General features: G+C 34.4%; 1 long non-coding RNA gene across 12 annotated transcripts; it reads right to left on the reverse strand.

Annotated features, from left to right (window-relative positions):
- Window positions 1-7,244: 7,244 nt before the first annotated feature.
- On the reverse strand, window positions 7,245-14,143 carry LOC107856041. 12 transcript variants are annotated; one of them, XR_007042990.1, is made up of 12 exons: window positions 13,985-14,143; window positions 13,768-13,881; window positions 11,048-11,197; window positions 10,880-10,961; window positions 10,654-10,713; window positions 9,800-9,948; window positions 9,601-9,713; window positions 9,292-9,451; window positions 8,976-9,156; window positions 8,376-8,449; window positions 8,051-8,112; window positions 7,245-7,769 (listed from the first exon to the last, which is right to left on the reverse strand). It is a non-coding gene; the product is annotated as an uncharacterized LOC107856041 (long non-coding RNA). The 12 variants fall into 12 exon arrangements; XR_007042987.1 differs by lacking the exon at window positions 8,376-8,449 and adding an exon at window positions 10,031-10,076; XR_007042995.1 differs by adding an exon at window positions 10,031-10,076 and having other exon boundaries at window positions 8,976-9,085; window positions 9,292-9,713.
- Between the last annotated feature and the right edge of the window lie 11,420 nt (window positions 14,144-25,563).

Here is a 25,563-nt window from a genome sequence, read left to right on the forward strand (position 1 = left end):
CACATATATGGACAAGAGAGAGGGAATTCGAGAGAGCGAGATCGAGAAAGTAGGTAGTAGAAAGAGAGAGAGTTTCCAGGTTGAGAGCTTCGGCGAGAAAACAGTGAAACCAGGAGAAGTTCGTTCTTCTCGAGCTGTTCCCAGCGAATCTTTCACCGAAATCGGCTTTCTTTCTCATCGTTTGATCAATTCCATCTCGAAGTCACTAAAACCCCCTTCGTTTTTCTTTGATTTTTGGGGCGATTTGGGTCGAGAGGTGTTAGGGGTTGTTGGAATTAGTGTCAGTTCGTCATTGGATCGTTTTAAGCTTAAAATTGCCAAAATTAGCGTTTGTTCTATAGATTTGACTTAAATCCGTTGGAATTTCAGTGCGGGCTTTTATTGCTTTCATCATAAGCTTAATCTCAATCGTTTGATATCTCTTCTTTATTGCTTGTTCGGGGAGGGGGGTTGATTTGGGATTTAAAATTGCCTTTATTTCGAGATATCGAGTTTGGAGTTCATTTCGCTCTGAGGTTTTCATTCGGGGCTTTGAGTGTGGATTTTTTTTTGACTCATTATTATCAATGAGATCATTCATTCAGAGGTCAATTTCTAAACCTTATTCTTGATTTCTTTATCTATAATATTTGGTACATGGGTGTTGTGATAGTATGTTGTTTATTTGATTAGACACTTCTATTGATGATTGGTGTTGTTTTACTTGAATAAGTAATTGTTAGCACGAAATCGGAATGATATGGATGGTTAATTATATTCGTGTTTAGAAACTGTCAGGTATAAAATATGGGGGGGGGGCAGGGGGAGGGGATTGAAATCAGAGACTATTGAAGTAATTTGAATCAATCGTTTGACTTGAAGTAGGTATTGAGGTCGTTGAATTCGGATTAATTTCGATTCATGATGTTAAAACAATAATAGTGTGTTTTAGGCGAGATTGATAGGCATATTTTAGGATTTGGGGTAGGTAATTCGTAGGATATTATACCATGGCCTGTGTGAATATTGGTGTTGAATGATTGTTCTCTATTTCGTCGCATCTAATCAAATGTACTATTCGGTCGGGGAATGCCTCGAGGTACTTGTGTTAATTGGCCGGGGAATGCCCCGAGTATTTTGTACGGGGAGGACATTCGTGACAAAGGCCCGAGGCGTCGGGTAAAGCACGGGAGCATAGTTAGTATTAGTGTAGGTTAGATAGAATTTATTTTTGCATTTTTCTATTTTGGACTGTATAAATTAGATTGGACACTGTACTTTTGATTCGTTTTGTTTTGTTTGTTTGTTTGATTGTTTTACGTGTTTTTTGTGATTTGTACATTCGTAGTGTCAAAATTAGCCGATACGCTCCACCAAGTGACTGTGGTCGAACCACGGGATCGAGGGGTGCCTAACACCTTCCCCTCGATCAACAGAATTCCTTAGCCGAAATCTCTGTTCGCAAACCAGTTTTAAAAGAGTCAAAACAGTTTTGTAAAGGATTTTCCAATGGTGACTTGGCACACCCAATTTATGCCAAGTGGCGACTCTGATTTCAAATGTAAAGACAATCCTTCTTCGAAACAAATCGTTTTCTTTTGTCACTTAATAATAAAAACCCTTTTGGAACCTTAAAAAATTAATTCTTTTTAGGAGTGAAAAAAAGGGGTATGACAATCAATATGGTGCATTGAGATTCAAACTCAACATCTTATCCATATAAAAGCGTCTTAGGCATGAATCGATGAGACTTGAAGGCAACATATTATCATTTTTTTTGATAATATGTTCTTGAGGATTAAATTTAAAATATAAATGGTCTCAAACCAATTATTTTTCCTCAAATCCAATAATAATTATTTTAGTAGTAGCAAAAGAAAGATGACATAAAGAATTACTAACCTTGAAATCCTTCATATTTATAATCTCATCTTGTTTGACAGAGTCTTAATAAATTTAAAATATAAATGGTTCCAAACCAATTATTTTTCTCAAATTCAATAATAAGTATATTAGTAGTAATAAAAGAAAAATAACATAAAGAATTACAAACCTTGAAATCCTTCAGATTTATAATCTCACCTTGTTAATAAATTTAAAATATAAATGGTTCCAAATCAATTATTTTTCTCAAATCCAATAATAATTATATTAGTAGTAGCAAAAGAAAGATAACATAAAGAATGACTAACCTTGAAATTCTTCAGATTTATAATCTCATCTTGTTTGGCAGAGTCTCGTGCTGATAACGTGTTATAAAGCAATAAAGAACAAGAAAAAGAGTAGAAAGAATAGAGAAAGTGATTCTTATTTCTTCTCTTGAGGATGATTTACAATGAAGGAAAATACATACATATATAACACTCCCTTTTTTTTAGAGAGAGAATAGAGAGAGTGATTCTTATTTCTTCTCTTGAGGATGATTTACAATGAAGGAAACTCTTTTATTTATAGGGGAAATTTGCCCCTAGTTTCACACTAAAAACAAATACATCAAATGCTGATAGATATCAACTAGATAGATCTTAATAGACTTTCACTATAATGCAAATACATATATAACATTTTCTTTTTACTTCTACTTGTATATAAATCCGTAGTAGTAATAATTTCTTGTTGCCTTCAATTTTTTTCCTGCGGCTCCTAGCAAGTCTCTCAAAGTCCAAATTTATACTTAGTAATTCTTTGTTTTCTTATTGTGAACAGCTTCTATGGTTGCAATACTTCATTATTGTTGACAAGACAATTTATTGACTAAAGTGAGGTGGAGAGGGAGAGAGTGTGATTGTGAATCTGCGAGAGAATGAAGTGAAGCGGAGACGGAGAGAGTGTGAAAGTAATATACTACGTATATAGATTTTGCTTTTTATGATTTAACCGATTTTTATTTTTATTTTTATTTTTGAAAAATCAAAAATCGGATCAATTAATCAAAAATTTAAATTTTACTATCAAAATCGAATCGGAAAACTAAAATGAAATTCAAATTTTGATTTTTTTCATTTTAATTAAATTTTGATTTTTTTTTCATTTTAATCAAATTATGCCCAGCACTAATGAGGAAGGTATTCTCCAAGGCCATTCAAGGACATCACATATTCCATTAACTAACCAAAGATATGGAACTTCTTCACTTTTCAACAAGATGAACCCGACCGACACTGTGGGTCCACCCCTCATTCCTACCAAACACATCCCAATGTCTTGATGCAGTTTTTCCTTTCAGAAATTTGCATTATCATGATGAATGTACATACATATTTCATCTTTTACCCCGTGATTCTTTTGACGTATAAAATAATTAAAAAAATAAGGAAACATATTTTTTATGAAAAATGTAATTGTATTAGTATAAATTTGTAGGCCCAATAAATGTTTGATCCAATGTTGTTTTCTTATGTTGGAAAACTTTAAGTGCTTAAAACTCAGTAGCTGTAAATAAGTTCTTGGAGCCATTATATTCCAGCCACGTGGTACAAGGTATGACATCGGTCTTGTTGGTGGCTCATGCAAGGCCAACTTTTGGATGGGTGATTTTAATTCTGCTCAACAGCTAGAGGGGTTATAGTTCGAATTTAATTCACGCAGAAGAAAATTTACCGTTCCATAGTCAACAAATTAAATTCATATAATGTACACTGATAAAGTACTCCCATATTTACTTTTATTTATTATTGTTTTGCTTTTCAAGATTAACTTATATAAATTTTAACACATTTTAAAATGTATAATTTAATATTCAATATTTAAAATTTAGATGGTTGAAAAATTATACGAAAAATACTATGAGTTGCAATCCTTCTAACAACGAAATCAAGGAAAAGGTAAGTGACAAATAGGACAGAGATTCTGAAAGAGGGCACTAAGAGAAGAAGAATGAAGAACTGTTACCAAGGCCCAAGGAGATGCAGCCTAGCCCTTACTTCACCAAAAAAATGCATCTTAAAATGTTAGTCAAAGTTCATAAAGGTTGACCTCGAGAAGTGAAACAGAGACAAGTAAAAGTGAGCAGAGAGAGTATAAACAAAGATACTGATATCTAGGGGTGGATATTCGGTATTCGGTTCGGTATTTTCATAATTCGGATTCGGTAATTTGATAATCGATAATTAAAAATAGATACCAAATACCATACCATTAAATTTTGGTTCGGTAATTCGATAATCGGTAAATTAAATTTTGGTTCGGTATAAAATTCGGTATTACCATATTAAAGTTGGACATACTTGTACTGAACCTATTTGATAATAGTAGTGATTTCCAACCAACGTTTTCAGAAAAATTCAATTTTGTTTGGTAGTTTGACACCTTCGAATACACAATTACACATCAAAAAAATCAATTTTTTTTTTGTCTTGTTACACGTTGATACGTGTGACTGAATTAATGAAACATCTTAAAACCTATGTTATTGTAGTTTGATCCATCTCCAAGAAGGGGAGAACTGGATGTAACATGAATAACATTTACATCAAACTGGATGCAACACGAACTGGATATAAATGTGATGTAAAGTCATAATATTACTTTTTATAAATGTGATGGAGAGTAATATATGTTATGTTGTTTGCCAAATGCTGAGTTTTGCTTCTATCCGTTGTTGACAGGTGAACACAAGGATTAAGAAAGTTTGACCAAGTACCCTTGGTTAAATCCATATTCCGACCTATGTTAGGAACATTAGAGTTGGGCAAGTGCAGCCAGCAATGGTGTTATGTATCATATCATGAAAACTTCTTTTTTGTTGTTCCTTTCCACGCTTCGATTTTCAGTCTTAGCGTGATATTTTCTTCAAAAATTGTCATATATTGGTTGTAAGGAAGTCTGTTGTGTAAAGTTAATAGTCTACTTTATGACTATGTTTAACAGTTCAAAGTTTGCTTGATCAATATTCACACAAGTATGTGACCTTTGGAGTGTGGACTAGGTATTTGGCCTATGGGTCACTTAACTATAATTGAAATTTCAAAAAATACCAAATATCAAATGGTAGTAATATTTTTTACCAATCCCGAATTCAAATACCGTAATTTTAAAATTTTACTCCCAAATATCATTCCAAATATCAAATTACCGAATATAAATTACCAACTTTTTTGATTCAGTTTGGTAATTTGATTTTTGATATTTTATGCCCACCTTTGCTGATATCTACTCCCTCCATCCCAGTTTACATGACATTATTGACTTAACACGATATTAAGAAACAAAGAAGACTTTTGAACTTTATAGCATAAAATAATTTTAGATATTTGTGTAATTATAAATTATTTCATAAAAAAAAAATTTAAGTTAAAATTATACTTTATTATAATATGATATTCTTTTCGAGACGGACCAAAAAAATTCCACATGTATGGAGGGAGTATATAATTTTTTCGAATTTATCGGCGTTTTTTGTAACGACGGACTATGTTTAGAAAACAAAAGTCAAAAATAGTTGGCATTCCATAACAATCTACAGATTTTGTCGTGTATTTAAATTGTAAGACGGTAAAAGTTTTTTTTTTTCCTTAATTTATATTCCATAATATCTATTCAGTAATAACATTCCTAATATAAAAAAATCCCTTCCTTAAAGTTTAGTAAATCTTCAATTATTTTCTACTCTTGAGAGCTTTTTCAAATACCATCACCAGAAAAAAAGGGTGCAAAGAGAAGTGAGACAGGTATGTTAAAAGTGAGGCAGGAATGTTAAAAGTGAGATTGATATCGAATACATTTGTATATCAAATATTGATATCACACTGAGTATCTTATACATATTAAATGATGTACGTACATCTACATTTCCTAATGTATCATACGAGTATTAGAGCATTATATATAATGAAATAGTAATATAATATATCTCATTTTTCAACATACCATATTATGTATACACAACTTGCTTTATGGTTATGCATTACTTCTCAATGTATCACATTATTAGAGACGAAATTCCTATATACATGAGTATTAGAGCAATATATTGTATCACAGTAGTCAAGGTATTTAAATAATTGTGTATATAAAAAATGTATATCCAGAATAATGGGAGCTGACATAACAAGTAATGTAAACGTGGTACGCTAAATACCGAGTTACCATATGGAAACATCTAACTGTGTATTTATAAAATTAGCTTTAACAGATGAAGGTACTTAAGATGGGAGGCATTTATACTACTTATTTTCTCATCTTATTATATTTCTCTCATTCAACCACCCGCTGTCTTGCCACTTACCCAACACCCAGAAAAGAATTTTTTAAAAATATATGCGTAAAATTGTCCCATTTCAATAGTCTAAGAGTAAAATTGTCCCCTTTTTCATTGTTTTGCAATAAATACCTTTGTTCATTTGGACAGTTGGGGTACTTTCTAGTCCCAAATATAACGACAAGAGCACTTTCGACCAAAAACACAATGAGAAGTAAATTTAATCTATTTTGAATAATCTAGAGATATTGTTGACCATTTTTCCTAATAATATATAAGAAATTTACACTTCGAAGATGCAAAATAAAATCCAACCAATAAATCCTCTTTAGGGCCCTATATTAAGATTGTAGATTGTATATGTCTGGTGCAGAAAGGGAGAATAGTCACATCTCATTGAGAAACATATATAGTAGTAGTAATTACTACTATTGTACTACCAACCAACTACCGAAAGAAAGGAGGACATTAACACTGCAGTTGAGCAGAAATGGAGGTGGTAGTTGCTAGTTAGATAGTATCCTTTATATTCTTCTTCTGTAATAATTGCTAAGCAATTCCATCAACGTTATAATTATTTTCTTTCTGGCAACATTGCACTATGAGGTTGCATACGAATAGATCCTTGAAGTCCGATCCTTTTACAAATTCTATCCTTTTGCAAATTCTGCATATAGTGAGAGATTTAATGCAGCTTAGTGCACCGAGCTGCATTTTTCTTTTTCTTTTATGATGATAAGTGAGAGTGATTCATTTGCATTATAGATCTTGAAAGAAGTTAAAATTTTAACTTGTCTATTAGCATGCATTTGATCTTCATGAGGCAACTCCTCTTAGTTTACACTTTACAACCACCTAAGCATTATACAAACAAAAGAAGGAGGAATTCCTTTATTTGTATATATTTAACTAGATAAATATGCCCATGCTACACGAAGGGTTCAAAGTAACTTTTTATTTGCTACAAATATTTTGAGGTTTGAGATGTAAACCTGAGATTGAATTAAAACTATTTACTTTTTGAAAATACACAGAGTATATTATTGTTGATGAATTTTCTCCCATAAAAAAACAATCCTCTTAATTCAAACCAAATTAAGAAGCAGCATTATGCAAAAATAGACTATGATAGATTTACAGAATAATACTACTTTATAATTACTTTGTAAAAAATAGGGCACCATCCAGAGAAGGAATCTTTTATGTGTGATTTGCGTTCTTGTATATCCTTATTGGTACCTTATCCACAAAAAACCCGCATTTACAAGAATGTAGTTGATCAGCCGTCATCAACTTCGCGTTATTCTCCAATAATTTGTGTTCATCATATATATATATATATATATATATATATATATATCCATTTCGTTATGTTCAAGTCCAATTCACGAGAATATTGATATTAGTCGTAATTTTAAATGACCATTCTCTCTATTTAACTTATCCTCTGAAAATGGATATGGCCAAACAGTAGACATCTTCTTTGTCCGCCCTGTAATAAGTCAGTTTAACCACCATGATGACTTTGATTGCTCGGACTGATTGTCATCATCTCCTCGGATCCATTTCTCACATTTAACCTGCCTATCAACTGCAAAAGATACCACACACTGAGCTAATTCACAATTCAACAGATGATGCAACGAACAACGCATTCTCAGATAATCTTTCTTCATTCAATACTCCAAAATCAATAGCCAAGCTTCTAACAGACAGATGCATTACCGTATGCTCGTATCCCCCTACCCCACCCCATAATTTGCCCAAAGTACAGATCTTTAACTTGTATTCGACATCAATGAACAGAATTTTAAGTTCACACTCAATAAAACAATTAAAAGTTAAATCAATAAACCAAATTCATTGTCTCACCAGTCTCTTCAGTATCCTTGGACCTCAAGCCATCACACCTTTGAGCCGTTCCCCATTGCATCCTATAACAAGTGTTGTGGACAAATTAAGATAATAATACCATAATTCATCAATAGAGTACGTCTCAAACACACTCAAAGGCAAAAATATCACTGGAAAAAGCTCTTCAGCAAATGCTTTTATCGCTTATTAATTTCAACAAATTATCAGAGATACTTGACAAGATATTAAAACTGAGACGGGAAACCAGAAATTGACTAATTTTATGAAGGCAAAATGAAAAAGAAAACAGAAAAGCAGAAGAAAGAATAAAGTGAAAGAAGACCTGCATGCATGCAGACAAGCTTTAGTCGCCTTTAATTTCACCCCCACACCGTCACCCCCCACACCGTCACGCAACTGGAAAATTTATAGACAAGACTTACAAGTCGAAAATCTGTAAATTTGTGAAAGTTCATTTATTTCTTCCATCGTTATTAAAATCTAAAGCTGAGGTCATTCCACCAAGCCATTCATAAGGAGATTTGCACGAAATAACGACGACATATTTAATGTAGTCCCAACGTGGGGTTTGCAGGAGGTAGAGTGTACACACACCTATCTCTACCCCCCAGATGAAGAGAGGTTCTTGCTTACAGACCCTTGGCTCAAGGAAACCAAGGATCTTTGCATTTTCGTAACCAAAGAAACATTGCATTTATACATCTCACCTACTTAATAGGCCATAAATGAGGATGCGATGTAATAATTATGTCGCATGCACATATAGCATATAGGAAGTACAACTACTCTGCGAAGTCCTGAAACCTTAGATCATACCAATGATAAATCTGAACTCTTTATGTCGACATCTGTAAGTTTTTTCATTTTCAAATAAATAAATTCTCTCATTAAAATCATCAAAACACAAGGCTAGAAAACTTACCAACAATATCTTAGGTAGGGGGACACTTTTAGAAGTTCTTTTCACTTTTGAAATCTCTGTGCTCAAGACTCCAATTAAGGATCCATCTTCCCTCAAGCATCATGTAATTGCTTGCAGCGAGAAAAAGTGTTTGGCCGAAGCCAAAAAGAGGGTGACCCACTTTATTCGCCAAGCGAATGATCTTCGCTTCGCGGGATATCAACATCATCCGTTCATAGTACAATAAGTGAGTGATCAGAATACTTGAATTTCATAAACTCAAATTTCACATAACAATGACCAAGTGGTCTACTATAAAACCATACAGAGAACTTACATTTTCCTTTCAGTAAAATAGTCATCAAGTGTCTGTTTGCATCACCAAATTGAGGTGCTGACAAATATACATTACACATAAAAACATATGCTACAGACTTATTGTGTCTATTTCCCCTCTCAATCTTGGCCAGTCCTTTGAAGTACGGATCAGCCAAAGCCTATAAGATGGGAGGAAAAAACACAAGAAATGAAAATGAAAATGAAATTAGAAAGGGACAAGCAAGATGCCATTCATGTATATCAGGAATATATGTGTGTGTGTATCTCTTCAGTAGTTGGGCGATCCTTTGGATCAAATGCTAACAACCTCTGCAACAGTCAAAGTGCCAAAGGATCTGCTTTTTGAAATTTCTCAGTAAAAACAACTGGGCTCTTTTTCTTCATGTCTGTCAAATACTTCCTTGCCTTCTCATTACGAACCTGCACTCGAGAGGAGAGTACTCTCCATCAGTACGCTACCGGATAATGCTAGCATCAACAAAAACAAATCAATAAATGGCTTTTACCCCAGATATGATATCAGCTGATGGCTTTCCAAGAAGATCAGTAATCAAATCCAATTGGTGAACAACACTTTGCCCGGAAATAATGGTTTCCTCGTCAGGACCTCCGCGGAAATACATCCAACACTCCAGATATCAATAGCAGGTGTATACTGCAGGGAATTTCATACACAAATCAGCAAAAACATCAATAATGCCTTACTGAGAAATTGACCCAAGACCTAACACAGTTACCTGAAGAATAGAAAAATCAAGTTCCAGGAGAGTTCAATAGTCCTCCCTGAACAAGAATAATTTTAACCTACATCACTATTTAATTCACTCAGAACTGAACAAAAATCTCTACTCTACCAAAAAGCCCTTCCTTTTAACACTATCAGTACCGGAAACATGGCAACAGTAGCGAACAGCCAAACATGACAAACACCTTTTCACCTTTCTAAAGCATGGGAAAAGAGTGGCTTTACATGATACCAAAATAGGCATGAAGATGTTCTGTGAATACACATGGGCTAGCAACGAAGTGGCTAACAAATAGATGACCCATAAATATGCTAAATTTGCATGAGAGATAAATGGTTATAAACTCAATTTTGCCGGGTACCTACTATTTTATTTAAAATAACAACTTTGCAACTGAGTTGGTTTTCTCTTTCCCTTTTTACTGATATGACTGCCCGAGGGAGGGTGTTGGGAAAATTGAGAAGTATTTGACACGTTTTTGACAAAAAAGAGTTTTGATATATTAAAAACCACCTAAGACGATGTTCTAGAATGGAAATCATACATAAGGTTCTAAACAAAAAGGGTCTTTCATAGGTAGCTAAAACAAGCTGCACACTATTCACATAAATTACCTTGGAGTAGAAAGACCCACATAGCTCTGGTGCACGGTACCACGTTGTAGCAACATAATCCTGCATGACGTACCAGAAGAAGACAAAAATCAAGAAAGCTCCAGTCAATATCAAATATTAAAATGATTGAAAATATCCATTTTAGTAAGGCTTTATATGTTTACAACTATAAATCCAAGTAAATCTCATAGATGAAATTTGACATAGAGCTAACATGAAAGCTTACCGTCCATAATATAGTGGTTGGCGTATCACTGAATGCAACCCTTGCCAATCCAAAATCACATACTTGCCTTCTCATTACGAACCTGCACTCAAGAGGAGAGTACTCTTTATCAGTATGCTGCCGGATAATGCTAGCATCAACAAAAATAAATCAATAAAGGACTCTTACCCCAGATATGATATCAGCTGATGGCGTTCCAAGAAGATCAGTAATCAAATCCAAATGGTGAACAATATTTTTTCCCAAAAATAATGGTTTCTCTGTTAGGACCTCCACGGAAATACATCCAATACTCCAGATATCAATAGCAGGTGTATACTGCAGGGAATTTCATACACAAATTAGCAAACAAATCAGCAAAAACATCAGTACTGCCTTACTGAGAAATTGACCCAAGACCTAACACAGTTACCTGAAGATAAAAAAATCAAGTTCCAGGAGAGTTCAATAGTCCTTCCTGAACAAGAATGATTTTAACCTACATCACTATTTAATTCACTCAGAACTAAACAAAAATCTCTAGTCTACCAAAAAACCCTTCCTTCTAACACTATCAGTACAGGAAACATGGCAACAGTAGCGAACAGCCAGACATGACAAGCACCTTTTCACCTTTCTGAAACATGGAAAAGAGAGGCTTTACATGATGCCAAAATAGGCATGAAGATGTTCTGTGACTACACATGGGCTAGCAACGAAGTGACTAACAAATAGATGACTATAAATATGGTAAATTTGCATGAGAGATAAATGGTTATAAATTTGAGATGCATTTTAACAAAAAAGAACTATGATATATTAAAAACCACCTACGACAATGTTCTAGAATTGAACTCGTAGATAAGGTTCAAAACAAAAAGGATCTGATACATGAAATTTGACATAGAGCTAACAGAATACATTGTCCCACTATTCGGGAATACAACTGAGTACGTCTGCACTGTGTAGACCTCTTGGTATATTCTATAAACTATAGAAGCATATTCTATAAAATATAGAAGCAAAAATCTTGTAACTGGTAAAGTTGTTGCGCGGTGACCAGGAGGTCACGGGTTCAAGCCGTGGAAACAGTCTCTTGTAGAAATGTAAGGTGAGATTGATACAATAGACCCTTGTGGTCCGACTCTAGTGCACCGGACCATACCAGTTGGTCATTTCAGGGTCGTATCACTTTTTCTGAAAAAGAACTCTTTATGATGTATCTTAGCAGAGGCTGTATCATGTCAAGAGCAGACAGTACACATGTTTCTGGACAATGGGAAGCTAAGTATGTCTGCAAGATATTATAAGGTACAAGTATATTGTCTGTGAAAATCTGATGTGCTATTTGATCATTTCAAGCAGTATTATGTGTTTCTAGCGCAAGGCCCAATTTTTGATAAATTTTATGCTTGGTCGCTTCTAATTATATAGTAGCCATTTAAACTTTTATACTATCAGGAAGTTGATAAGTGGCTGTCAAATGTTGTACATGGCCGTCTCGTTTCATTAAAAAGATTCTTGATATTGTGTGCAATTGACTGGAGAGTATCTTGACATCTTGTTGGTTGCATTTGAAAGATAATAAATCTGCTGTTTCCAGGAAATTGCTGAATTATATGAACAAGAGCAAAATTTGGAGCAGGCTATCACCTACTATGAGAAAGCAGCTGATCTTTTCCAGAATGAGGATGTAACATCATCTGCAAATCAGTGCAAGCAGAAAATTGCCGAATTCTCCGCTAAAGTAGAAAAGTAAGATTCTTTGTCTTGAAGTAGTAATACATTTTATCTAAAGAAGACCAATTGTGTTTGGCGTTTGCAAATTCATTGCTGAACATGGAAATGTTGATACAGTTGGAGACAAAGCAACTTGTTAAAAGATGGACCTAGAAACCGCAAGAGGAAATTCCCCTTGAGAACATTTTCTGGGTAATCTGGGAGGTTCAAGTTTGATACTAAGCTTCCCTCTTTTGCTTACATATCCCCATATATATGTTTCCGTTGTTTGCATTAAATACTGCATCTAAGTTTCAGATCAACCACATTAAAGTTGACAATGTATAAAAGGCAGCCCAATGCACTAAAGCTCCCGCTTTGCCCAGGTTCCGGGGAAAGATCCCACCACCAGAGTGTATTGTATACATACGCAGCCTTACCTTGCATTTCTGCAAGGGACTATTTCCAAGAGGGACTATTTCCAAGGCTGGAACCCGTGACCTCCTGGTCACATGGCAACAACTTTACTGGTTACTCCAAGGCTCCCCTTCAAAGTTGACAATATATATTTTGGATAAACTCTTAACAATTTACGTATTTGATATGGTATACACGATATACTTGCTATATTTTGAAGATAAGGTAGGCAAACTTGTTCAAAAGAGATTGAGACGGGTTCAAAATAAAAAACTCGCTACATTTTCTTTAGATGTATTTGTAACTCTCTGTATTTAGCAAATTGAGGGATTCACATATCATGTTTTCAAAATTATAATTGTAGTAATATCACTGTATATTCCAAGTACGAATTACAACTTGAATCTCAGCTTCAAATAAACTAAGAAAGATATTGAAGAGCACAGAAGAGAGGAGATTGATAATTCTATTGTTTGGCATATCTTAAAAGATGACAGATAATAACAGCAGACATTTGCTATAATAGAAATTAATCTGAGAAGAAAACATAAGATAAGAAATTCAGTGTTTCACTAAGATTAATCAAACACTCTATGAACTAAAGTCGAAAGAAACTAATTAATGTAATGTCTGTTTCTTTGAGAAATTTTCTCATACACCTAGATGCCAAAGAAGAAACTAAATTTTTCTTCGAGTAAATCGCTACTATCAAGCGAAAGCAAAAATATGTAGGGTGAAATCACCTCAGAAAGATGGTTGAAATAGATCATTACCTGAAATTTTTTCACAGCTCGAAACTAACTTTAGAATTCTAAAAAATTAATTTCAGTAGCTGTTAGTTTGAGGAGTTGACAATCGATTTATCGCCACTGAGAAAGCAACTACATCTGATCAAAAGAAAAGACGCAGATAAATATATGAAAAATAACATGAACTAATGATGGGAATACTAATCGAGGAAAAATCATGAGGTACTGAAGGAACTATTACCTTCATCAGCTGAAGAAGACGGAGAAGCAGAGAGATGAATGATCAAGAAAGATAGATAGGTGAGAGTTGGTAAACAGATACGGATGAGAAGAGTCGATGAAGAGATGGATTATTCTGGAGTCTCTTGATGGTGCAAAATGACTAAGTTGCCCTGATCTCCCTTGCTTCACCTTTCTATATAGTAGTAAAATAAAGTAATAATTTGATACATTTCTTAAAAAGTACTAAGAATTAAAATGATAATTTTATTATATCACCTCCTATTAGTCATTAATAAATTTATCCATGCTTCGTATAATCATAAAAATAAATATATAAGATAAGAATATTAAAAAAATATTTTATCACTTAATTTTTCTATTAAGTTTAACATTTTAATCCTTCAAAAAATCTTTTACTTTTGCATAATGTGCAAGAGTATTATAATGGTTGAACTTCAACGGCAAATTCTCATGTAATAAAATTAATTATTATTTGTTAAAATGATTATCGAGAGGCGACAACACAATACTGATCAGAAAATAAAAATGGATGAGCATTTCAAGTCAATAATTGACATATATAAAATATCTTACATTATTTTAATCATACAAACCTTTCTTTACCCATTCAGCTATTTTTTTTTTGCTTTAGTTACCCTTCAAATCATACCATGTTAGTAGTATTCAACAGTTAAAACTTAAAAGAAGTAAATTATGATCTTTTTTTATATTTATTTAGGAGAATAAGGTCAAGACATTTTGTTGTTACTAAATCAAAAGATATTCAGTAATTTCTTTGTCCTGTATATAAAAAGATAATAATCAATATATACCTTATTGCATTATAAGAGTTGCATTGTAAATTGTTCAAAATTAGCTCTTACTAATTTGTTGATCATCATTTGATGTGAATAGAAATTACTATGAAAGCACATCTAAATAATTAAAAGTACATTTTTTAAAAAATATCAAAAGAATTTTTTCATGTTAACATATTATTATAAGTTATTATAAATAGATATTATTGAATTAGTACACATTAATGGGAAGAACATAGTGTTTGTGTTGGACTTACATGAGAAAATTGAAGGAAAGATGTCTTTTAAGTCTTGAATGAAGGATTGGTGACATTGACCAACAGATAGGGTGTCAAACATCATTAGGAAACTTAATTAAGTTAATTATGAACTTGATTAATATTTTTAAAACTTTCTAATCTTTTCAAAAATACAAATCAACCCAACACACACCCCTCTTCAATCCTAATCAACCACTCTCTCTTTCGAACTTCTCCCAACCAACAGTTCTGCAAAATTTCTCCCTTCAACCTCCGACGATAAATAATTGGGCGAGTTCCTTTTCAACTTTCAACCGTCAATCGACGTGAATACTTCTCCGGCGATAACAATTTCGAGTTCTTCATCCTCCCATTTCCTTTTTCACAGGTAAAAAATTATGAAGAAACAGAGGAACTTGAGACAACCACTCTTCTGGTATTGAAATGTGGACTGAATAAAATCCTAATTTCTGGCATTTCTACATTTCTTCTTCTCGTTGTCGTACTATTGATTCAAATTTGTTGGTGATTTTTTGTCACAGTTGATGTTCTTAGTGTGTATGTGTGTGTGTGATATGTTGGTGTTGTTGGGTTGATTTGTTGTTTGTCTTGGTAGAAATGGTATTGCAACAGTTGAAACATCTGACGTAATAGATGAAACATATGATGCAATAGATGAAAATTTGATGCAACGGATTAAAAATCTGATGCAACTATGAAAATTTGATGTAGTAGGTGAACAATCTAACAAATCATTCATCTGTTGCGACAGACGACTCTTCTGTTTGGAAGAAATCTAAACAACATTGATCAAACAGATAACTGATTAGTGATCTATTTTTATTCTTTCCAACGGTTTACTTTTTATTTTAAATCTGATGCAATAGATTAAAAATCTGATGCAACTATGAAAATCTGATGCAGCAGGTGAACAATCTAACAAATCATTCATCTGTTACGACAGACGAATCTTTTGTTTGGAAGAAATCTAAACAATATTGATCAAACAGATAACTGATTAGTGATTTGTTTTTATTCTTTCCAACGGTTTACTCTTCATTTTAAAATCTGATGCAACAGATTAAAAATCTGATGCAACTATGAAAATCTGATGCAACAGGTGAATAATCTAACAGATCATTCATCTGTTACGACAGACGACTCTTCTGTTTGGAAGAAATCTAAATAATATTGATCCAACAGATAACTGATTAGTGATCTGTTTTTATTCTTTCCGACGGTTTACTCTTCATTTTACAACAGATTAGGACTGTTTTTATTCTTTCCAACGATTTACTCAGACAGGTCAGTTATCTGTTGCAACAGATAACATACCTGGTGCAACAAATTAGTGATCCGTTTTAATTATTTTCTACGATTTACTCATCCGTTGCAATAGGTCGGTTATATGTTGCAACAGATAAAATACCTGGTGCAACAAATTAGTGATCTGTTTTTATGATTTTTCAACGGATTACTCATCCATTGCAATGGGCTAGTTATATGTTGCATCGGATAAAATACCAGGTGCAATAGATTAGTGTTGTTTTTATGGTTCCCACAGATTACTCATCTGTTGCAACAGGTCGGTTATATGTTGCAATAGATAACATACCTGGTGCAACAGATTAGTTATCTGTTAGAACTGTTATATTACTATTATGCATTAATCAATTATAATCTATGTTATGTTTATGTTAATTTAAGATAACATGGCTCCAAAAATAATCGAATTAAGTCCAAGTAAAGGAACAAGTGCAGCAGCTCAGCTACATCCACCACTCTATGAGCTTGCTTTACAAGCGTTATCTCAATCAGGAGCAGAAGATAATGAACACGGGGAGGAAGAATCTTTCAAAAGAGATGATCCAAATGCTAATAGCCCTTCCGTCGAAGAGTTGGTCAAAATCTTCAGCATTGATCATTACCCTGTGAGAATGCAGTGCGATGGTGCCACTAATTTAACGGGTGATCTCGTGGTTAAGTCAGTCATGGGAAAATCTTTCAACACCTTCAGAAAAATACTTCGAGAACAAAAATTGGATTCTTATTTCAGGGAAAGCTGCTTTGGAAAATATCTTGATTTGTCGGAGGAAAACAATGCTTGTTTCCAGATAAAAATAGTATATGATATTCTCAAGCGTAGGTTTATGTATGAAAACAAAGGTAAGATGGATGAGGTGTGAATAAATTACTGTGGCATGCTTGTTTGTTTTGGTTGGGAGGAGTTTTCCATAGTTACCAGACTAAAATATTATCCTCCTTCTCCTTCTTAAATTATACCTACTCTGACCTAAAAAAAAGCAACCTGCACACCCAAAAAAGGAAAAGACAAGTCGAGTGATCATGATGACCTGGTGTCCATTGTTGGTCCAAGCTTCAAAAATAAAAATCTGATTGAAGCGTTGAAAGGTAAAGGACTTTCAAAAAAGCACAAACAATCATTGTGCTTGGTTTGGTTTGTACATAATGTTCTTTGGGTGAGAGACATTAACAACAACATAAGCATCGGTTTAATAAATCTTTCCGAGGATTGTGAGGCATTTAACAGCTATTTTGGGGTTATGAAAGCTTTAAAATGACTGTTGAATATTTGTTGACTCTGCTAACGCCAAAAACAATCAACTTATATGGTTTTCCATGGGCCTTCATGGTAAATATTTCTTTTATCACGATACGATTCATCATATTTTGATTCAATAATGCTTTTGATTTATTGGCGTTATATTATAGGCTTGGGCATTTGAAGTCATTCCTTATTTGAGACAACAAGTGAACTACCAGGAAGAAGTTTCCTGTCCAAGAATTCTAAGATGGTTGTCGGCCAAAACCGATAAAAATACAAAATTTCTTGATCTTTTTAATCCCTCCAAGGAAGTAGTAAGTCCAATTCTAATAAAATTTTTATTTTAATTAATGATTTCATCATCATTCTTAATATATGTACCGATTTATTTTAGATTGTCCATCCATGGCTTGTTCCGATCAACCGAGAGTTGAAGATGCCATTTTTTCTTACTTTACAGTCCGTGCAAACTTTATCGGATCCTAAGGTCATTGATGGAATAAAAATGAAATTGTTTGGAGCAACAGGCATCGCAAGAAAATCAATTTTAGAGGGTGGAGCTAATGATGCTCCTCTTACAAGTTTTGAAATAACAAGTCATTATGATTATGATCATAATGATTGTACAGATTTTTCTTCAGATTTGGCCGCATCTAGCGAATGTTCTTCATGCAAATGTCAAGACTGCAAGGCAAAATATGATGGAGTGATTAATGCTATTAATGCACTAACTGCTTCTGTAAAGGAAATGACATCTAAGAGGGGTGTCATTCCATCAAAGAGAATTTCATATCCAGACACTCCACTAGAGATCAAGGCAGCTAAGAGGAGAAGGAAATACACTTCCCAGGCATCATCAATCATAAAAAAAAAAGCAATATTACAACGCCTCTGTCTTTGTCTTGGACCGATGTTCAGTGTGTAAGAGCCACAGAAGAGCAACATGAGCTGAAGAAGGTGAATGTACATCCTCTGTTCCAAAAAGTAAACAAGTACATATCTGTTTCAACAGATGATACATCTGATGAAAATTATCAAACAGATGTATACATTTTTTGCAACTATTGTCTAACCTGTTGCATCAGATTCGTTATCTATTTCAACAGATGAACCTTATGTTGCAACAGATGGATCATCTATTAGAAATTATCGCACTGCTCTGATTTACTTATTTGAATTTATCCCAACAGATAATCCATCTGATACAACATAAGAATCATCTGTTGCAATAGATGGAAATCTATTGTATATCTCTACTTAGCATTGACAATTCTAGCTTTCCAGGTAGATGTCACAACTACTGCCAAAGAGCATAATATGACAGTTGATAACCTATCAACTGCTTCCAAAGATGAAGAAAAATGGAGCCTGTCAATTTGGGAGAACGGAAGAATTACCTGTTTGAAGGGTTGAACATCTCGGACGAGGCTCCAAAAAAACTAATACAATTGATCAACGACTATTCAGAATGAATTGCCGATGGGCTGTTAAAACATCATGCCGGCAGGAACGTAAATCAATTTTATGGATATTGGTTTATACAATTCTTGTTGTAAGAACCTGATATTAACACATATAAATCATCATGTAGAAAATAAAATGACGAGCGCTACAAAGTGAACAAATCGACTATTGGTTTTGATATGTTCGACTTTGTTGTTGCATATCTCGAAATGAAGAATTGGTTCTATTTGATGTCACTGCCCCCAACTTGTTGGAATGATGAGGTTTAAAGGCCATACATATTACTATTAATTAATACTTTATTTAATTATATCTGCATATTGATTTTTTTGTCACGTAATCTGAAATGTTTGATAATATGTATAGCACATCGATGTCATTTTTTACTACCTCCGAAAGAAGGACAAGTTGCAAACACAAGAACAATACAGATACACAACAGGAAATTATTTGTACAAAGTTTACATCAATAATGCCTACGATAGGTATTGTCAACAGCAGCCGGAAGTTTTCCGAAACGAGGAATGCTTAATCAACATCATCAAAAGTTTTAGCATTCTGACTGGATTACCTTGGTATTTGGTCAACGAAGTGTACATCCCAATCAATTGTGGTGATGAATTCCATTGGGTGTTGGCTGTCGTCGTTCTAAAAGAAAGGCGCATCCGAGTTTATGACTCGATGTCGCGAAGGAGACGTTCTGGGCCATCGAGATATAAAGCTGGCCAAAATATTGCCTACTTACCTTGATATGAGTGGCTTTTTGGATCAAAAGGTTTGTACTGATTGGTCAACGATTGAAGCATACCGGGATAAAATGGATAATTCATTTGATGTACAATATGTTGATGGAATTGGTCAACAAACCATTAGTAGCCTGTAAGTTTAAGTGTCATTATTTAGTTTCATTTTATAAATTTCACAATGCTTGCATGAACTGCAAGATATGGATTATCTATTTTTTATAACGCAGGGATTGTGGTCCTTTTGTTGCCGCCTATGCCGAGATTTGAGCGATGGATTACAAGTATCAAATGATGGACTTAATGCTGGATTACTCCACAAAAGATATGCTGCTCTTTTATAGAAATATGGAGAGAGAAAGCTCAGAATCCGTACGCAACCGACGTTAAAGATCTATGTCGACCAAAGCCGAATTCTATAGCACTGGATGAAGAACAACTTGTCCATATTGATTGGATCTTTATAGATCGAGTCTGTCAATGTAATAACCTATCCTCCTTGATTTTACTTGTTTATTTATTTATAGAGTAGATCGTTTGTACTCATAATAATTTTTTTTACATTTCATTTATTTGTTGAGTTATTTTATTTCATGTAATTTCCAAAGGCTTCGATTTATTTTATTCTGTCTATAAATATAACTAATTCTGAGTTTTGAACATGTTAATTGAAATGAAGTACTAGATTCAAATATCACAACAGATAATACATCTGCTGCAACTGATGACATATCTTATCAGATAGATTTAGACATATATTGCAACATGAGATGCAACACGTAGGTCATCTGCTGGAAATTATATAATAGGTCTTCCTACTTTTTTTATTTTCTCCAACAGATTACCGATCAGTTGCAATAGATAAGTTATATGTTGCAATAAATCGTAAATCTGTTGCGACAGACAGATGGAGAACATCTGCATAACGCAACAGATGACCAACCTATTCCGACAGATAATCAATCTGTCACAATAGGTACTATATCTATTACGACAGATATAAAATTTGTTGGATTATAAAAATTCAACTTTGCCAGACATAAAAATTATTGTCCCTATATGTATAGTGAATTGGCTTGAAATAAAAATTTATTATCGTGTTCGTCTCTGTCTTTGTACATGTTCTTTTTTATACACGGGCTACAACTATTTAGTTAGTACCCCATATGCCCAGACCCATTGTATCTTTTCCATAATGATGTCGCACACACCGATCATTTGTGTGCCGGTCAGCAAACACTCCATATATGCAAGCGAGTACGACCCGCACACTGCACCGGTTATATTTTTTGGGAGCTGGATGTTCTTATTTTGACCTTCAAAAAACCATGATTCCTTCACCAAGACTTCAGCCGGCAAATGATCTATCATCTTACTTTACGTCAACAACTTGGGCAACAACTTCAAGAGTGGCTGCATGTGGGTTAAAAATGTCTTCTCTCTGAACACAGGTAAGTTGCAGTCATAAACCTTAATATTTTCCTCATATAGTAGTACTTTAACAGTGAGAAAATGGGTGACATCCACGTTCATGACTGCAAGGATTTTCTTTGCCTTGGTCCAGCTCTTACCGTGTGGATATATCCTTTTCCCTCTAACATATTAAATCGCTTCTTTATCCCATTGGAATGTAGCAACTAACTGATCAAATCCCAGGCCACCGAAATCAGCTAGATTAGAAGATCAGCGTACCTATATTTGAAATTATTGTAGAAGTTGAGGTCCATTATCCTATTAGCAGCATCATAAGCATCTGGGTACGCTAATTGCCTGCCCCTCATAAGGCAGAGAATTTCATCAACATACTGTGGTATAAGAAGATAATTTTTAAATAGGTTAGTAATTATAAAGAATAAAAACATAGTGGAAAGAATCTGATGCAGAGGGTTCTCTAAATTAGTTCACAGATTACCCAGCCAACGCAACTTATGCAACAGATGTGTATTATGTTGTAATAGAATACCAAGTTGTTGCAACAGATTACACATCTGCTACATAGATTCTTCTTCATGGAGTAGATTGGAATGGTAGGTTAGCAAAAGTAAACTTACCTTGTCCTCGTACCACACGCATATATTTGTCATATTCGAGAAGTCTTTGGCGGCAAATGAATGCATGGTGTATTTTTTTTGAACCTTCATCTTGATGAATTCTTCCAGTTCCTTTTTTTTCTCCTTGCCAAGCACCACAAATATGTCCACCTTCTTCGGCGACCCCTGAACTTCAACAACTATTGGAGCGGAGGGAGTTGTATTTTTTGTTAATTTTATAATGGAGAGAATTCATCTAATTTTTATTCTCTTTCTCTTAACCTCCACTGTAGGAGTGCATGACTCCCTCACCTAGTTGGATGGTATGACACCCCTCCTAGATTTCAACTCCTCGGCAGCTTCAGTAATAGCCTCTAGCTTGTCAAGGAGTTTATCCTCTCTGTCCTTGCACACTTTGTATTTGCAATGAGAATATGAGAGTGAAGATGGGTGAGAGAGATCACTGTAAGGGTGGGAGGGACTAGTGTAGGGGTGAGAGGGAGGACCTGTGTAAGGGGTGTTTTCAAACATATTTACTTTTTGCTGAGTACCAACATGCTCATAATCATGACTGGAAGCATAAGCAGAAGCAGTATGGTTGCCACCATCACAAATAACTCCACCAGCAACACCCCAGAAGAAGCACCCGGATCTGTTAAAGTTTGAGTTAGCTCATGAAGAGCTTTAACATTAGAGTGACCTTGCCTAACTGCTCTTCTTATGGATGTTGCACCATCCAATTTCTTCTTTATTAACTCCACCATTGGGTCTTCCTTTGTGTCAACAATACCTAGAGTAAGAAAAAAAGTCATCCCCAGCTCATCAATGGTAGGCACAATCCAAGGATGCACAACCTATAAAAAATGATAGGAGGAATTTAAATCATATAATAATAATTTGCAGTCAGTTGGGTTACATGGGCTCGAGTTATGTTAATATAGCTAACTTATGCAACATATGATTTAGCTACCGCAACAGCTGATCTGTATGTTGAAATAGATTGATAATATGTTGCATCAGAATACCCATCTGTTGCATAATTTATAGTAAATAGGTAATCTGTTGAGTAGGGTTCAGAGAACAGAGCAACATATGGTTAATCTATTGCAAAATATGGATCCTCTGTTGCAATAGATTACCCGTTGCACCAGTTGCAGTTGACGGATAATCTCTTGCAACAGATGGAACATCTGTTTCAATATCTTTCTTTGAGGTAAATTATTTTAGTTGAAATAAGACGTACTGCATCATCCGGAGGGTTAAATAGATCAACCTCATTAATATTTTTTTTGCTGCTCTCTACTGCAGCTAACCACCTAAGGATCCTTGAATGAGAAACCTTATCCGGATAATCCGTGAAATGCTTTCGGAGGGGAGGAATGGCTTCATATGCCCAAGCCTAAAAATTGTAAACAGGAAACAAGAAAAAAAAAGTCACAATTATATTCAATATAAATTAATGAATGAGTAAAAATAGTAATTAATTTTACCATGAAAGCCCAAGGAAAGCTGTATAATGTGGTCGTCTTTATCTTTAACTCTTTCAGTAAAATATTTGATAGTTAAGTAGTAGCTATCATAGCCCCAGGGATAGTCGTTGAATCTCCCAAAATCATCAGCAAGTGCCAACAAATCACGTTCTATGACTTTCTTGACGTCTCTTGCCAATAAAATGGAATGAACAAACCAAACTAAGCACAATTTCTCCCTGTAATGTTTTGGTATGTCTTTATTCTTGAGATCCGCTATCAAATCCTTCACTTTGTAGATAGGTCCAATAATGCCCAACAACCCATATTTTTTTATCTTGCATTTGTTAGAACCTTTGTGGGGTGTTTTCTTGATGGAAGGTTCTTCTGGACGATTGCATCTCAAGCCCTTCACAATGGCAAACTCTTTTAATCCAAAATAAACCAGCATGCCACAGTAGTTGATCCAGACTTTATCCATCTTATTTTCATCCTCCTTCGGACCTCTATCATCCCCACCATACATGATCCTGCGCTTGAGAAGACCATATACCATGGTCATTGGGAAACGAAAAAGGCGGGGCCCAAATAGCTCAAGAAAGTGTGCAAAACCGCTCTTCTTAAAAAGTCCATCTATGTTTTCCTTCTTCATAATACTCCTAAGTTCGTCAAAAGGTTTCCCCAACTGATATTTAAGTACAAGATCACCAAATACTGCATTAGGGTTATTTATCGGCATCGCAACTTGAAACTTGTCAATACTAATGGTTTTGACAGAATCATGTTGGAATTTCGATATTATTTCATGCCCCATTGGTGAGGACGAGTTATCACTTTCCTCGGCTTCATTTTTCCCTGACTGAGATTGTTCTGGAAGTTCCTCTGAATCTATATGTACTCTAGCCTTTTTTGTTTGGTGATCGAAAGTTGATCCACTTTCTCCACTTTCTATTTCTTTTCTTTTGGGAGACATCTTTTAACTACAAACAAAAGAAAAATAAAAAATACATTGCATTTGATGTCTGCATAATTTTTTAAAAATAGGTGAGACAAATTTCAATAAATTATTCTTACCACATAGCCAAAAAAAATACTCCAATGGACAACCCATCAGTTAGAACAGATGGGGAACCCGAATCTGTTTGAAGACCTATTTAATATCTCCCCACAGATATTCCACCTATTGTAACAGGTGGAGAAATTTCAATAAATTATTCTCTGCCACATTACAAGAAAATACTCCAACGGATAACCCATCAGTTGGAACAGATGCGGAATCTATTTGAAGACCTATTTAATATCTCCCAACAGATCTTCCACCCATTGCAATAGATGGACCACCACCACCACCACAACCAATGCCACGACCAATTCCACCAAGACCACTACCAATACCACCAATACCAATACCAAGACCACCGATACTACCGCCAAAAAATACAAATACCAACACTACCAACAACACCATAAACACCATCCAACAGTACCACGACAGTTAATAAAACACTGAGAGAAAAACTAGGGTTTTCTCGGGTGCTTCCTACTTTTTTAGCATCTAAATTTAAAATTGTTAATCCATTCTCGAAGATAATACAACTAAAGGTCTTTTTTTTTTATCATTAACTAAAAAGCCATATTTTTTAGAATAAAGAACAAATGTAGAATTTTTCTCGAACTCTATTACATGTGAAGATAGAGAAAACAACGGATACAAGCGGGAATGAAGTAAAAAAAATAACTATATGTAGTTGTAAATGGAAAGAAAATTGACCTGTTTTGAAGGGTTGAGCAATATGTTGAGTAGCTGTTATTTGTATTCTTTGTTTTGTTGAGAGGGAGAGGACACCCCGAGAGAGAGAGAGAGAGAGAGAGAGAGAGAGAGAGAGAGAGGAGCGAGAACTTAAGATTTGAAATGAATTTTTTTTGCGCAAGTGGATGATTTGTATGGGTTGATTTGTAATTTTGGAAAAGAATGACAATTTTTGAAATTGTTCATTTGGTCCGAATTGATCTTAATTAATTTTAAAAATTTTAAAAGATATACTTTTTAAAACATTGAGTTGAGGTGATTGATCGACGACTCTGGTCGGGATGAACGCAATACCAGCGCCATGCAATTGTAAAGACTCGATTGGATTTATAGTTGACCCTATGAGCTCATTCATTCATCCCTAGTTCCACCTAAATCAACTTAGGTACTATCACTATCCTAACATTGAGTTGATGAGAACTCATTTCAACTCAGAGTGATAGAGAGACGACTCAGGTC

This window comes from Capsicum annuum, chromosome 7, assembly GCF_002878395.1.
Source record: "Capsicum annuum cultivar UCD-10X-F1 chromosome 7, UCD10Xv1.1, whole genome shotgun sequence".
In the NCBI taxonomy this organism is placed as follows: Eukaryota; Viridiplantae; Streptophyta; class Magnoliopsida; order Solanales; family Solanaceae; genus Capsicum; species Capsicum annuum.